At 35.3% G+C, this 16085-nt stretch overlaps 1 long non-coding RNA gene and 1 other non-coding gene across 2 annotated transcripts; both read right to left on the reverse strand.

Annotated features, from left to right (window-relative positions):
* Positions 1-3212: 3212 nt before the first annotated feature.
* TRNAD-GUC lies at positions 3213-3286 on the reverse strand. Its single transcript has one exon. It is a non-coding gene; the product is annotated as a tRNA-Asp (tRNA).
* Positions 3287-13182: 9896 nt separating this feature from the next.
* LOC112178789 lies at positions 13183-15746 on the reverse strand. Its single transcript, XR_002927518.2, has 5 exons — positions 15511-15746; positions 15065-15411; positions 14430-14510; positions 14067-14286; positions 13183-13902 (listed from the first exon to the last, which is right to left on the reverse strand). It is a non-coding gene; the product is annotated as an uncharacterized LOC112178789 (long non-coding RNA).
* Positions 15747-16085: the final 339 nt, after the last annotated feature.

Here is a 16085-nt window from a genome sequence, read left to right on the forward strand (position 1 = left end):
TTAAGGTAATTAAGGAGGTAATTAAAACTAATTGGGTGGTAATAAACGGTGGTTAATTCGAAATTTAAGATACAGAGCAGCCCGTGAAAGATAAGGAAGGATGATTGAGAACGGAGCTAGGTATTTGAAGCTAGCTAGCTCAGCTCCATTAATGTAATTAATGCGGTTTTGGATTTGGTGGTTTTTGGCAGTGAGAATCTATAGTACTGTATTTACTGCCTTTCCTTTCTGGTACTCGTCCTATTATTATTGAAATCCTATTCCTCAAGAGCTTAAACGAGTTTGTGGAAGATGAGAGAGCTTTTCTAATTAATGGGTGTGGGTGAGGTGGGATATGTTCTGTTGGATGAATAGATGTTCTGCAATTTAGGTGTGCATGCATGTGATTATGTACTAAGAAAGAAAGATTGAGTTGGAAATGATTATGATCAGCCTGAATGTGAAGAGAAGGTCTTGCGTATGTCAGTTGTACCACGTGTCTGATACGGCTGACTAATCAGTGCCTTAGTAGGAAATATTTTGGGTATTTCAGTTTTGAAAAATATGGATAGTTTCGAAATAAGGATAAAATATGGCGATGCGGCTTATGTATGCAAGAATTTCTCGAATGTGAAAATAGCTACTGGCGTTTTATTAGTTAGTGACTCAGTGACCCCTGTGAAACACGGATACGCGAATAGGTAAACTTCAATACTAATGGGGGTGTATTGTATATGGATTTGTGCAGATTTTTTTTAAATGACAGACTTTTTGAAAAATCCACAGACTCTTTAAAAAGTTGATAGACTGTTATGGATTTCTTAAAACCATTGATTTTAGCAACAGACTTTTATTGATTCATGAAAATCTATATACTTTATTATGAATGACTTCTACAGATTTCCTAAGATGTACAAAATATTAAAAAAAAAACAAACAAACAAAAACAAAAAAGATTAAAACAAATGCAGCTCAAACACAAAACAAAATAATAACTTGTTGTCTCTTCAATGCTCCAGTATCTTCTAATAGAAATTGACTCAAATAAATAATTGTTAGTCTGTCTAGCGAATTTGTTCTTATTCCTAATCTCCCAACAACATAAATATACAATATAGATCACTTGATGTTTATGGTTAATTATTCTCATCAATTTTGTTTTCGCCGATTAACATATATTGTAGCAATATTGGTCAATGTCTTGATCTATAATCAATTAATTGAAATTCAATTGTTCAACCTTTTTTTGAACCATAATATAAATTCAAATTAATGAGAATAATTAATTAATAAGATAAAATTTAGTATGGTTCAAGGTTTTAGGGTTAGACCACAATATTTGAGTTTTAGGGTTTCATAAATCATTTTTATTGCTATTAGGGTTCAAAGTATCACAATTGAAAAAAAAAAAAAAAATCACATTCAACAACTACAATGAACAACCACCACAGGTGGTCGAGTTGGTAAGAGCCTCCAGGTGTGGAACCCCCACACCCAGGTTCGAATCTCACCGACGCTTATTGGAGTTAAATCCCAATATATTCTTGGTGGCCAGGGGGGAGAAAGCGTTCTGACAAGATCCCCCGAGCACGGATTAGTCTCTGGGCCTAGGAAGCCTTTGAGGACACCGTGTGATTGACAAATCAAAAAAAAAAAAAAAACAACTACAATGAACATGTTGGGTATCAAAAAAGGTTGATATCATAAAAGGGGAAATTCTACAATATGTTAACGTATGACATGCATACAATTGCCTTAAAGTGGTAAAATGAGTCCTCAAAATAGTAATATTAGTCCTCAAAGTAGTAACATGAGTCCTTAAAGTAGCAAATTTTCTTAGTTACCACATGAGTTCTCAAGTGATAAAATGAGTCATTAAAGTGGTAAAATGAGTCCTCAAAGTAATAAAAAAAGTTGATGTATAAGAAACATTAACATACCATAGCCTTACCCTCATAAAAGATTAGAGAAAAGACAAAAAATTAAGAAAGAGAGATGATACTTCTTCGTGCGTGGAGAGAAGAACTTTGAAAGACCTTTTTTTTTTTTTTTTGAAGAGGAAACTTTGATAGACTTTTTGAAATCTTTGGTCTGGAGGCTGGAAAATTATTAGAGTTTGGTATGTATAGTTAACACTACAAAGTCCATGATTATCCATGATTTTCTAATTCCATAAGTATGAATGATATTTTGAATACCTCTGTACTTTTATTCATTTTTAAAAGTTCTAATTGAATACCCCTAGATTTTGGTGGAATTCATGAAGTCTTTAAAAATCTTAATTGAATACCTCAAGACTTTAATGGACTGTTAAAAGTCTATATTGAATACACCCAGACTTTTAAATTTCATAAATTTCTTTAAAAGTTCCACTAATTCCATATACAATACACCCCCTTAAAAGTGTGTTGTCATGAAAATATCAAGAATTCGTTATTTCATTATATCTTCGTACTCTTAAATATTTGTCCATATGACATTACGAAATTAGACGGTTAGGTAAACTTTTTATCCTCAAAATGGTTGCGGCAGTTGCTCACTCACGTGAGTCGGCAGCTGATATATCGACCGTTTTAGCCAAGCCAAATCAAATAGGAAAGAAGGTAAGTTATGCAATTAAAACAACTTTTACTTACGAGAAAGTTTTGAGTGCGACAGTCATGCTATGTGGGTGGCAATGATATACAAATCGTAATATAGATACGTGAACTATAATATCAAAAGTGCTTGTTGTTATAGAAATATCTAGAATTCACTATTTCTTTATACATTCATATTCTTATATATTTGTCCTCATGACACTACTAAATTAGATGGTCGGGTGAATCTTTTGGTTTGAAGATTGTTGTTTGAAAGGGTAAAATTCACATATGATACTTGAATCCACAAAACACACTTTTTGATATTTACAAATTTTTAGAGAGTTTAGTGGTACCTGTACTATCTCCCTTTTACTCTATTTAGTACTTATGTTCATTATTCCATTGAAAATGTCTAAGTGCCGGTCATATGACACTCACATGAAAAAAATCTCAACAGTAAAATAGGCTTTCCATATATAATATTTAGAATTATAATATTTAATATATTTTATATCTGTGATATTTTGATACATAAAAAAAATAAAAATAGAACTTGAAAAAGTAAAATGACAATTGGAATTGGTCTACTCATTTTATTTCATAACCCCTTTATATAGGAAGAGAATTGTTATATTTTTTTATTGGATCCGTCGGGACTGACGGGGCTCGAACCCGCAGCTTCCGCCTTGACAGGGCGGTGCTCTGACCAATTGAACTACAATCCCAAGTAAATACTCACAACGGAAATATCAATTACAATGATGACATTAACTACTGATTGGTCCTTGATCCATGCTAATTGATGGTGATTGCTAATTACTTGATTTATTCTCCGTCAATCACTTTGACAAAGGCACATAATGTGTTTTTCCTTTAACAGAACCTACTTTCATTCTTCTCTGTTGTTGGAGTTCTCGGAGCAATTCATTTCAATACATCTGTTTGTGTTTGGTTCTTTTTCATGGAAATGTTAATATATATATTTATTTGGGTCAAGTAAGGCTATAACTTATTTCTTTTGGAACAATTAATGAGACTAATCAATAGAGGTGGTAGATAAATCTAGATACTTACCAAAATCCAATTCTAGTTCTTTCTTGAGAGATGATGCTTGCACACACTTTTGCTTTGTGTTCTAGTTAACAAACAGTATGTCAATTAATGCGATAACTAATTTCTTTTATTTTTTTTTAACAATTAATGAGATTAATCAATAGAGCTGGTAGGTAAATCTAGAATTTGCCGAACTTCAATATAAGGAAGGGTTTTCTACTCAATATAAGGTGGGGATATTATTATAATCTTCAACATCTCATGTCTATATAAAGGAGGGTTTTTGATAGGAGCATAATTATGCGATAATAATCTTGTTAATTCCCATATTTACTTTGTTAGTTTATCTTATTTTCTGGTTAATTTAGTTATTATTATTATTATTATTTTTTAAAGGAGTTTGGAACCCAGCCCCACGCCCGGTTCCATTTATTGAAATAGTAGTAAAATTTTGCATCGGGGGGGGGGGGGGGGGCATTAAACCTGCACCCCAAGCTACATTAGAATCATAACAACCATCCTCATAGAGAACATCCTGAATAATAGCAGGTGTCTCATCTAACCAAATATCATCAACATACGATAAACTAGCAAGGTGTGCTAATTGATTTGCAACACCATTTGTTTCATGGTAGACATGCCTACACTGTAAAGATCTTATACCATGCATATAATGCTTACAATCGTCTAAAATCCTCCCCACAGTAGACAAATCAGTAACATCACTAGTCAGAGAACTTATCAATAATGAGCAATCCGACTCCACCTCAGTCCAACCTTGATGGATGGCTAACGATAGGCCAGCATGGCAAGCTTCTACCTCCATTCGAAATGCAGAACCTGCGTGAGAGAAAGGCCTTGCCAAAGCTGCCACAAATCTCCCATGCTCGTCTCTCACGATCACCCTAACTCCACCTCGCTCGGACTCCTCTTGAAAAGCTCCATCAATATTTAATTTTAGCTGCCCACTAGGGGGACACCTCCAACGTTCCTTAGGACGTTGTTTTTCACCAAGCTACTTTGATTTAGCCTCTGATATTCCTCCAAAGTAGTACTTGCCCAGCTCACCATGTGCATGGGGTTAAAGTCCCCACCTTTCCATAATATATTATTCCTTTCCATCCAAATAATCCAAATAATTTAGTTATTTTTATGTTTATTAGGTTTTCCAAAGCAATGAAAGAAATAGGAGCAAAAGGAAGGAGATATGTGCAAATAATGGAGAATTGTGGACTCTTGATGAATCAAGGAAGCTTGAGGCAACATGAAGAAAAGGATATTCAACAATTAATTCTCTTGGCTGCTCCTATTGGATGGAATGATGTCAATGAATCCTAAATCAATCAGAACTTTAACCAAGGAGCTTACCGTTGAAGCCAAGGAGTTAGAGTCCTAAAAGGAAAGAAGGAAAGAGTTACAAACTGAATAAAATCTCTCCTTGGACGTTCAAGAAACCTACCATCTCACATACGAAGAAGCATAGACACACCAGAGCTCAAGAAGAAGCAAGACTGCAAAACCACACCAAAAACGATCGATCGTTGGAATTTCCGAGATCGATCGCTGACCCGTATTCCCCAATTTTTTGATTTTTGTTGTCTTCTTTTTCCATGAACTCCTTTGTGTTCTTGATTCCCATTATGTGTAACTAAATTTCCAGTAGTTAGGGGGCAGTTGAAGCCCCTAGACATGATCCATAACATGCTTTGACATTCAATTTGTTTTCCAATTAATAAAGTTGAGGTTTTGTTTACCGATTTCTCATTGATGAATTCTATGTTTGTGTGCTTTGGAGGCCTACTTAGTATGCATGCTAGGGTTCTAACACTTTGATTGTTTGATGCCTGGATCAATAGTTGGATTCCTCAAATTATCTAGAGAAGTAATTGGTAGTTTTCACTAGCAAGTAAACAAAACCCTAGGTTTAGCAAGACTCTAAGTTATTTGTGATGCCTAGTGGTTGCTCAAACTCTTTTCAAACTTAATGATCTCTGCATGCTTAATCTAATAAATGTACCTTTAGGTTGCATTGCTTGGGAATAGTTTAGGTGTAGAGCACTTCCTGCCTAGCGTACGAAGTAAGAAAGAGTAATAGGCTGTGTTCAAGCGTACCGAGCCAACCTGAGAGTATTCAACTAAGTTAATTGGTAACAAATTAGACAAAGTGTGTTTTGTGTGATTGTTGGGGGTGGATACTTCCTTCCTAGCTAGTTTCATTATCTTGATCTCAACCATTCTCAAATCAGCTTTTCTTTATTTTACGTTCTGTTCTCTGTTTTCCTGTATTTATTTAATATATCAAACGATATTAAAAAAATCTCAAATTTTGTGTGCTTGATTCCTTATGTGTCTAGTATACCTCTGTAAATTTTCGTATTTTTCTGGGTTTTTTTTAGTAGGTTTTTAGTTTTTTTTTCGACTGCTGTGCAGTAGGAGCTGCAGTCACGTTTTTGTGACTTTTGTTGAAGCATTTACTTTAACTTAATCCTCTGCGGGAGACCCTTATTTCCCTATATAACAATCAACATATTTACAGGAGAATAAGGAAAATCAATAGCTCTAAATTTAGCTATCAGTTTTCTACTCAATAATGCACTTCTCATTTCTCTCGTCTTGCCAAACTCTCTCACTTTTATGTTTTACAACAACGAGTTAATCATTGTTTTGTTGGCCATCGTTTAAAATTCTGGTATAAGATTTGGCTTGAATCTTCACTCTAATATCATGTCTATATAACCCTATAAGGGAGGGTTTTCTACTCAGATACACATCTCATTCTCTACTTCTCATTTCTCTCATCCTCCAAACTCTCACACTTTTACGTTTTACAACAGCGAGTTAATTATTATTTTGTTGACCATTGTTTAAAATTCTGGTATAACATTTGGCTTGAATGTGCATTACTGTTTTTCAAGATGGTTCCTATGGAATGTAATAATTTGATAGTGATTAGAGAATATTGCTTTTCTGGGGTGAGAATTTCAATCCTTTGTCCGTCAAGTTCTGAATTTCTGATGAGATTACAGTTTGCTGTCAATTCTAACAACATCAAACAATAACATATTAATTATAATTTTTCTTGTAACTAGAATAACTTAAGCATGTAATTACATTTGTTTTATGGAATCAAACCATCAAGTTAAACTACTCTGCTAGCCATATGTAAGACTAGAATCGCATAATAAAGAATAACAAAAATCGGGTCAATTTAGACTAGATTATTTTTGTTCGGTACTATTTGGTCACGTAAGTCTCCCCTTTATAAGTGGGAGATCTTGAGTTCGACTCACAAAAAACTAAAAATTGTTTATTTAATAAAAAGAAAAATTAGATTGCTTTTTTCTCTTTGTAAGAGGAAAAACTTGGAATTATTATTATTATTTTATGAATTAATTACTGTTTACCTACCTAAACATTCACCAATTCTTCATGTTAGACCCTGAACTTCCAATTTCATCAAGACTACCCCTGAACTCCCAATTTCCATCACCCGTGTCCGGCTATTCTAAAGTCATCCAAAGATTTCGTTCACTGCTGATGTGGCACAAGTTAGCAGGCAAATATTTAAGCCGTCAGGCCCACAGAGGGGGCTAAAATGGCCAATTCTCAAGTTTCCAGCCAAATTCAAAAATGAAGAAGATTTGTAACAATTATACCAAATCTGGACATCAAATTGTCATGCCTAATGGGTCTAAACCACATATTTCAAAAAATAATTGCAAAAAGCACTTAAAGTAAACATTGCATAACCTTATCCCATATGATAATAGTGACATTGTCTTAATAATTAGCAACCAAGTGGTTGCATTCTAGTGACATTGTCTTGAGAAAATACACTAGGTTAAACAGATTGCAATTCAAAATAGCTCTAATCCTCTTAATCAAAAAATTAGAGCTAGCAACCATGTGACACAGCACATGGTTGCACAAAATAATGCAACATCCATTGTAAAAACCTGGCTTGCTAATTCCATCTCCTAGTAGGTCTATTTTCCACCCTCCTTTGCTCCATCTCTAATCCTTTGTGATGACCTTGTTGGTGCAGAAGCTTTACCCTTTGAAGGAGCTTGTGAAGTAGCTAAAGCAGCTCTTGTAGTTGTTGATTTTGTGGTTGCTCTTGAAGAAGCTCTTGATGCTGCCTTCTTCTCATCCCTCTTTTTCTACAGTAACACATTAACATAGAACTGATATAATCCGAGAAATCACAAAAACCACATTCTAAAATTCAAACACAAATTCCAAGACACAATTCCAACAAATTATTACAGAAATTTTAGAACTTTTTACCTTAAGCTTTTCTGCTCTCAGCTTCACTTTTTACCTAAGCTCATTCTTTGACAATGGAGGTTTTTTACTATCCTTTGCCTACATCAAAATACATAGTGAGATATCCACAAGTTCAACAACCATAAGTAAGGGTAAGCTTTTTATACCTTGGATTGAGATGAGGTTGTAAAATAATATTTTGACCTAATATTATCTACATTAAGTAAATAACAAACTGATTAAACTTATTACAATAAATGGGAAATATATGAATTATCTACCTAGACACCTAATGGGCTTTGGTATGTCACTCATATGGTTAGGAATCCATTTTGATAAAGATAAATATCTAATTAGTTGATATGATAATTATAGCATCTTTCAGAAATAACTCATTGGCTAGAATCAATGATTCTTTTATGGGAAAACCTATCTAGTTTGTATATATAGGTGCTTGAAGTCCCTATTCACTATGTGACAAAACATTCAGTCCTGTCCCATAGAGAGGAGTTAAACACATAGTTGAGTAGAAGATTTCTTGCGTGTGGCTACTTGAAGTTTTGGAGCTCGGATTATTTGTGTTGAATAGCTGTGTTGCTGCTACTGCTTTTGAAGGAATGGCTGTTGTGCATGAAGCAGGTGATGCATCTCCTCTTGTTGTATTCTAGTTCATATTGTATTGATCATTTGGTTGTGTTTATGCATTTTGTGAAACGATCTTGGTTTGCTCATTAAGTTAACAAATGGTATCAGAGCAAAATTTCACAATTCATAAATCATTTTTGGAAGATCAATTCATTGTATTTTGAACTAGAGTTTTGTGTTATGTTGAATTGCAAAACATTTTGGGAAATTAAGGTTTTGGTTAAAAGGCCAAGAAAAAAAAAATTAAATTCGGATTAAGATCGCTTTTGGGAATTATTGCTTCCTCAAAAATTGTTGCAGAATTGCAGTCGCAAAGGTTAGGCTTTCTGAGAACCATGTTTCGATTCAAAGCTTTAATTTATTTTCTGTTGAATTACAAGAACACTAGAAGCATTCCCGGCGTGCACCTAGGCTAGAGTAGATGGTGACCGGATGAAATTTAAGTTTTGGTGTGCTTGTGTCTCTGAATTGAATTGAGTTGAATTGAAACGATTTTGTGCTTTCTCTGTGATTGCTTATGGATGGTTGTGCTTAATATTTTGCATTCTGCTAATATATAACTGTGATTGAACAATGATTATATGATAAATTGATGAATGTTTGAGTTAAGAAGTTCACTGTCTCCCTGTAAATGTTGTCATATTTTCATTGAGAAAATTGCGGATTGAGTAAAGTTTCTTTTCAAGTGCCTTGATGTCTTGAATTGAATTTAGTTAAACTTTATTTAGGTCACAGGTTGTTGCAAATAAAAATGGGCATGTTGCACAAAGCAATTTCTGTTATTATTTGCATTTGATCTTTAAGATAAAAATGACCTGGAAACTTGTGTTAATTGTTTTCAAACTGTGCTTACTCGTGTCTTCCAAAGAAGTGTTAATATAGCATAGTTTGGTGACAAACAGCTTCACACATGTTTTTGAATTCATATTTTGATACCTAAAGACTCTTCTACTGTCATAAGATGTTGATTGTCTTTTTGGATAACTTGAGTTCTCTAATTATGGGGTGAAGATTCAGAAACTTAAGTACATTATGTCTACTGCTACAAAAGTGTTGCCTAATGTGAAATTCAGATTTGGGGTATTTTCATTGACATAGTATCTTGTAGTACTTGTTGATATTTTATTTTGGTGTTTTATGTGTTTTTGAACTGCTTTTGGAACTAACACATAAATCTGCAGAAATATTGCTAAATTGAAACTTTGTATTTTTGTGTTTTGAAACTGAAACTTACAGAATTTTTCTTTTGGACTTTGCTCATTAGGAAGTATTTACATGAACCTCAACAATATTTTGATGCTCACTGGAACAAACTTTAGAGCCTGGAGAGATTCGGTAGAGCGTTATATGATGATGCATGAAAATATAGACATAGTCTTTCAGGATGAACCTGAGGCATTAACTAAAGATAGTTCAGCTGAGGAGGTTAAGGCATTTAAAGCCTGGCACATGTCAAATAGAATGGCTAAGAACACAATTAGGAACACTATGTCTGACACTGTAAGAGGTAGTGTAGAAGAACCTGACTTGGCTACTGACTATATGGAGGCCATTGAGAGAAAATTTAAAGAGAGTGAGAAAGCAGAGGCTGTTGTCTAAGGCTTTCCATGAGCTGAAGTATGAAGGATCTGGGGGAGTTAGAGAGCACATAATGAAGCTGATCCACATTAATGCTAGGCTCAGGGAGTTACTGATGGGAGTGAATGATAGCCAAGTGGTGTATGTTGCACTACATTCTTTGCCAAATACCTTCAGTGGGCTTAGAACTAGCTACAATGCTCTAAAGGGTACCTGGACCATAGATGAGTTCATATCTATTTGTGCTGATGAAGAAGATAGAATTAAGAAAGAGAGAGAGCCTGCAACCTTTGTGAACCTGGTGGAAAAGCCAAAGAAAAAGAAGAACAAGCTTAAGGTCACCAAAACCATCACTAAGCCATTTGGAAACACTACAGCACCTAATTAACACCACCAAAGCTTTTAAGTTCAAGTGCTACTTTTGCGAAAAAGTAGGACTGCTCATGTTTTAAAGCTTGGTTGGTTGAAGAAGGGTAAGAATTTCTTAAGTACTACATAAACTTTTTCTTTAGAAATTAATTTTGTCAATATTGAACCTCACACTTATTGGTTAGATTCTGGCTCACCCTTGCATATTACGAATTCTTTACAGGGATTCACAAAGAAGAGGGCACCAAGAAGTGAGGAAACCAATGTCTGTGTGGGAAATGGCATGAGGGTGGCAGTGAAGACTACAGGAACCTTAAGACTAGATCTAGGTTTTGGAAATTTTTAAGTTTTGGATGATGTTTATTACATTCCCTCGATTAAGAGGAATTTGTTTTCTATGTCTCTTTTGGTTAAGATTGGTTGCTATTTTTACATTGATTTGGATGGAATAAAAATTTCTAAAGGTTCCTTGTTATATGGTTCTGGTGTTATTTTGGATAATTATATGAAATTGAATTGTTCAATACCTCAACAAGTAATCTCACTTGTTGAAGACAGAAATAACACATTGATCAATCAGCTTACTTGTGGCATAGGAGACTAGACTTTTTAGACCTAGCAGACTACATTGAATGTTTTAAGGGTAAAATGACAAACTTAAGAAAAAAGACTGCTAGCAGAAGTGAAAAACTGCTAGAGTTAATTCATACAGATATATGTGGTCCCTTCAGGCATAGAACAATATGTGGAAATGTTTATTTCATTACATTTATAGATGACTATTCAAGGTACTGTTACATCTGCCTAATGTCAGAAAAATCACAGTCACTTGAGGCATTTAAAATTTTCAAAACTGAAGTTGAACATCAACTAGAAATGAAAATTAAGACTGTGAGGTCTGATAGGGGGGGTAAATTTTATGGTAAATATACTGAGTAAGGACAACAAAAGGGTCCATTTGCTTTATATTTGCAGGATGTAGGTATAAAAGCTCAATATACAACACCATACAATCCCCAACAGAATGGTGTTGGAGAGAGAAAGAATAGAACTCTGTTGAATATGGTAAGAAGTATGATGTATACTTCTGGGTTGCCAAAAATGTTTTGGGGAGAAGCTTTAAGAACTGCAAACTATCTTTGCAATAGGTCCCCAAGAAAGTCTGTGGATAAAACACCATTTGAGTCTTGGTGTGGTAGGCAACCTAGTCTGCATCATTGCCATGTATGGGGTTGTAAAGCTGAGGCAAGAATTTATAATCCCAATTTAGGAAAACTTGATCCTAAATCTGTAACTTGTCATTTTATAGGTTATTGTGAAAAATCTAAAGGTTATAAACTCTATGCACCTCACTACTCACCTAGAATTTTTGAAACTCATCAGGTTAAATTTCTGGGGGAGAGTATTTGCAATACAAAATTTGAAGATTTAACTGATGATTTTGAGGAAATTGCAGAAAGTGAGGATACAGAAATAGAAATGCCAAACTTTAAAAATAATGCAGAAACTGAAAGTGAAGTTCACAATGAAGCAAATGGTGACTTAGAACTTGAAAACCAAAATGTTGAATTGGCTGAACCTATACCAGATCAAAATGTTCCTGAACTTCAACAAAATGTAGCTGAACCTAGAAGATCACAAATAACTAGGAAGCCAACTTTTGGTGGTCAAAATGATATTTATGAGGTTTATCTGCAAGAAGTTGAGAGCACTTTAGCAGATGATAATGACCCTGTAAATTTTAAGCAAGCTACAGAAAGTAATGAGTCAAAACAATGGAAGAAAGCCATGAATGCAGAGCTTGAATCCATGTATAATAATGAAGTGTGGGGGCTTGTGAAGCTAGATCCAAATCACAAGCCTATAGGCAGCAAGTGGGTGTTCAAAACTAAGAGAGATGCCAAGGGAAATATTAAGAGACATAAAGCAAGGCTTGTGGCTAAAGGGTTCACACAAAAGGAGGGTATAGATTTTACAGAAACATTTTCACCAGTTTCAACTAAGGACTCTTTTAGAATCATAATAGCTCTTGTAGCTCACTATGATATGGAGTTACATCAAATGAATGTAAAAACAGCCTTCTTAAACGGTGAACTGGAGGAAGTGATATACATGTCACAACCAGAAGGCTATATTGAAACTGGAAAAGAAAACTTAGTCTGTAAGCTTAAGAAATCTATATATGGACTTAAACAGGCATCTAGGCAATGGTATAGAAAATTTGATTATGTGGTTGCATCTTTTGGTTTTACTGAAAACCTTGTTGATGAATGTGTTTATCTTAAAATTGTTGGAAACCAGTTTGTCTTTCTTATCCTATATGTAGATGACATTCTCCTTGCTAGCAGTAACATTAAGTTGCTGAAAGATACCAAAATATTTCTGTCGAAATTTTTTGATATGAAGGATCTAGGAAAGGCTTCTTATGTATTAGGAATTGAGATAAAGAGAGACAGAGCACAAGGTTTATTGGGATTATCTCAACAAGCCTACATTTCAAAAATACTTCAGAGATTTGATATGGCTATTTGTGCTCATGGGGAGGTTCCAATATCTAAGGGAGATAAATTAAATAAGGATCAATGCCCTAAAACAAATGTTGAGAAAAGGTAAATGGAGTTTGTACCATTTGTTAGATTAGCTGGCAGTCTCATGTATGCACAAGTGTACACTAGGCCAGATTTATCCTTTGCAGTTGGCATGTTGTCTAGATTTCAATCTGATCCTGGACACAAGCATTGGACTACTGGAAAAAAGGTATTGAGATACCTACAGAGGACTAAGAGTCACATGCTTCTGTATAAGTGTGTGAAGAAACTTGAACATGTAGGCTTCACAGACTCAGATTTTGCAGGCAATTATCCTGCATCAATGAAGTCTACTTGTGGCTATGTATATATGTTGGCAGGTGGTGCATTGGCTTGGAAAACAATGAAACAATCATTGATCGCCACATCCACCATGCAAGCAGAAATTATAGCCATATATGAAGGTGTATGTGAAGGCCTATGGATCAGAAACTTTCTTTTGGAAACAAAGATTTAAGTAATCTTGTTGATGGAAAGCTGTACGTTTATTGTGATAATGTAGCTGCCATTAGCACAGATGCACAGCTTGCAGACCCTTTTACCAAGGCATTACCAGTTTCAGTTTTCAAGAAGCATGTTGAAGACATGGGAATTCTCTCTAGTTTATGCCGAGCAAGATTTCCAATAATACCGAGCAAGATTTCCGAGCAAGATTTCCAATAATACAAGATTTCCAATAATACAAGAAATGTGCCAAACAAGAAATGTGCCAAACACTAGGATATGAAATTGAAGCCTTACGTGTGATTTCAAAGTTTCAAAGACACTTAACATCGAACAATTATGCACACCCAACTTGATTCAGCTCTCTCCATTCTTGTGCACAGTACCTGCATCCAAAGCTGTTGTAGGAGTGAGCTTCAGTCCTCGCTGCTCAATAAAGACTCAATCCGACTAGGTTTGAAAACTATTTAATTTACTGGCTAGTATGTGAAAACTATACAAGATCAAATCATAAGACGTAGATTTTGTCTCAAAAACATTTGCGGGCCAAGAAAACACAAACCTGATGACCGGTCACTATGCCAACTACACCCTTACCAAGATTAACATTTCAACCGGTAAGGAGTAGCGAGAGTGTCTATTTACGCCGTATCACCTAGAAATAGTGCCACACCACAAAGGATGTCAGACACTATACCGTCCGTATAGCCCCTCCGGAGGTTTAGGGGATTGAAACCCAAGGTAGTCGCTATGCTCCGCTCACTCTCAGGTCGTCATACAATCTTCAAAATAATTGAAAACAAGCATGGCGATTAAAATATCAAAATCTTTAAATTCATAAGTAAATAACCATAGCCATGCAATCACCATTGTATATACGTTATATATGGAAGCCACTAATCAAGGAGAGTCTTGAATCCCCTACCTGGTATTCCTGGAGCTTGAGCCTTTACTCCACAATGTTCGGCAAACACCACCACTACTTGCATCGTGGATAACTGGAGGTCTGTCCGACAAATCCAATGTTAATTTCTTATTTTCATGAACAAACTTTTCTCAAGCTCATCATGCTTAAAGGACTTAATTACTCAAAATTCCTTGATTTACCAATAACTACTGATGAGCTTCCAATTTCAAATAAATATATGGTATGACCACAGTCATCTCAATGAACTTGTTTTCATTATCGGTATTTGGAGTCTCTGTCCAAGCTTATAAATTAAACTCTACCTTATATTCGTTTTCAATTGGGTTGCTCACTACACAAATCGAACAAAACCAAACTTTGCATTCACTTAATTCCAATTAAACAAATCTGGTACTTCATCACATTTAATGGCTAAGAGACCATTTTGACTCTTTTGTCATTTCTTGCATAATAAATATACCAATTACACCTTTCAACTTTCAATTGAACCAATTTGTAATCTTGTGCAGTATCTTACCAAAAAGTCAAAACCACATCACCCAGCACACCTATAGCAGCCTAACAGTACTTTGACCAAAATATAATCAAATCCAAGTTCCAACAATAACAATCCAAATTGGTTTCCCACTTACCTTATAAATTAGCTTAAACATCTTCCTTCTTGCTGCGTTGTTGGACAAGAAGCAGCAGCACGCCTTCTTCTACTTCTCTGGTTCCTTCTCTCTTCTCAACGCATGACTCCATTGGAACTAGCGCCAACTTGTTATCCGACTCCACCCATTGAACTCACCCAATTAAGTCCCAGCCTCCCATCATCACCGAAAACCAAAAGCCAAGTTCAAAAACCCAAAATCAAACTTATTTCTTTGATAATCAAAGATTGAACACGAGATAGGTTCCCAGACGTATACTTACAACTTGGAGAGGTCTGGGTCTTCTGCCGCAAAGCCCATGAACAAGGGAACGTACGCAATCGAGTCTGGCATCGTCGTCACCAGCAATGAAATTATTAACAACAATCATAACCCAATTTCTCTTAAAACCAAAATCCAAAATAGATGGGTTCTTGGGTTTTCACCTCACAATGACAAGAGGAGAAGAATGATGATCTTGCATGTTGGGTTCTACAAGTCATCAATGTTGACGGTGCATCACCGAATGACCCGAACTCCATCTCTGTCGTAGCCTGGAACAGAAGATTAGCGTCAAACCTTGAACTAACCAGCAGCTACGTCGTCTTGACCATGATCAAGGTGTGATTTCATCAGATAGGATAAGAGAGAGCGGGAGAGACCCCGAGAGAGTTCTTGAGAGGAAGAGAGTGCATGCGAGAAGCTTCCTGTCGAATTCCAGACCAAGCTCTTCATTTTATGGTCCAGCGTGTGAAATTACACTCTGGCCCTCAAGTTTACACTATTATCACATTTGTGACCCCAAAGTGGATTGGGATGTTCCAAACTTTCTCTATAGGCCCAATTCGAAAATAAAAACCTTCGAGCCCAAACGAAACCATGCAACATCGCAGTCCACAATAAAAATTGTTGACTGAAATTTATTCGCTATTTCAGTTCGTAAAACCTTAATTATATCGGGGCTCACAAGTATGAATGCATTGAAACTCTCACATAGATTGTACAAGAGAATGTCACATTT

The sequence above is a fragment of the Rosa chinensis genome, chromosome 7, assembly GCF_002994745.2.
Source record: "Rosa chinensis cultivar Old Blush chromosome 7, RchiOBHm-V2, whole genome shotgun sequence".
In the NCBI taxonomy this organism is placed as follows: domain Eukaryota; kingdom Viridiplantae; phylum Streptophyta; class Magnoliopsida; order Rosales; family Rosaceae; genus Rosa; species Rosa chinensis.